The following is a 491-nucleotide window of genomic DNA, read 5'->3' as shown; positions in this document are numbered from 1 at the left end:
GCACCCTAGTCCCTGGTCCCAGCCGAGCGCGACTCTGGCTGGGGGCCCCCGGGCAGCCCACTCAGGGAGCTCAGCGGGATCCCAGTCGACGGGTCCCACCAGACCCCCTCCCCTGCAGACCAGGAGTCTCCGGCCGGAGAGTGTCCCCAGCCCCAGCGCAAGGGAGCCCGCTGTGAAAGCTCGGAGCGGGAATCGCGGGGCGAGAGTGCTCCCAGAGACCTGGGGCCGGGCGGTGGAGAGAGGAGTCCGACAAGGAAGGGGATTCTCCCCCAGTCTCGTCCCGGCCCTCGACGGCGCAGGCCAGCGATGGGCATCGCACGTAACGCCCCCACCCCCCTCACACACATACCCAGGGCAGGACTCCCGGGACCTTTCCCGATTGCCCCCCCCCCCCCGATCCTGAGCTCCCAGTTCGGGTCCTAATGGGAGGGGTGTGGGGGCTTCGATCTCCAGCGTGTTGGGGAGGCGCCGCGGAGGGCGGGCTCCTGCGC

General features: G+C 71.1%; 1 pseudogene; it reads left to right on the top strand.

The window, feature by feature from the left end:
• The window catches only part of LOC105521653, a 27,551-nt pseudogene that overhangs the window by 2,820 nt on the left and 24,240 nt on the right, over positions 1 to 491 (top strand).

This window comes from Colobus angolensis, unplaced genomic scaffold (assembly GCF_000951035.1).
Source record: "Colobus angolensis palliatus isolate OR3802 unplaced genomic scaffold, Cang.pa_1.0 Scaffold402, whole genome shotgun sequence".
Taxonomy (NCBI): domain Eukaryota; kingdom Metazoa; phylum Chordata; class Mammalia; order Primates; family Cercopithecidae; genus Colobus; species Colobus angolensis.
This window is presented reverse-complemented; position numbering and strand designations above follow the sequence as displayed.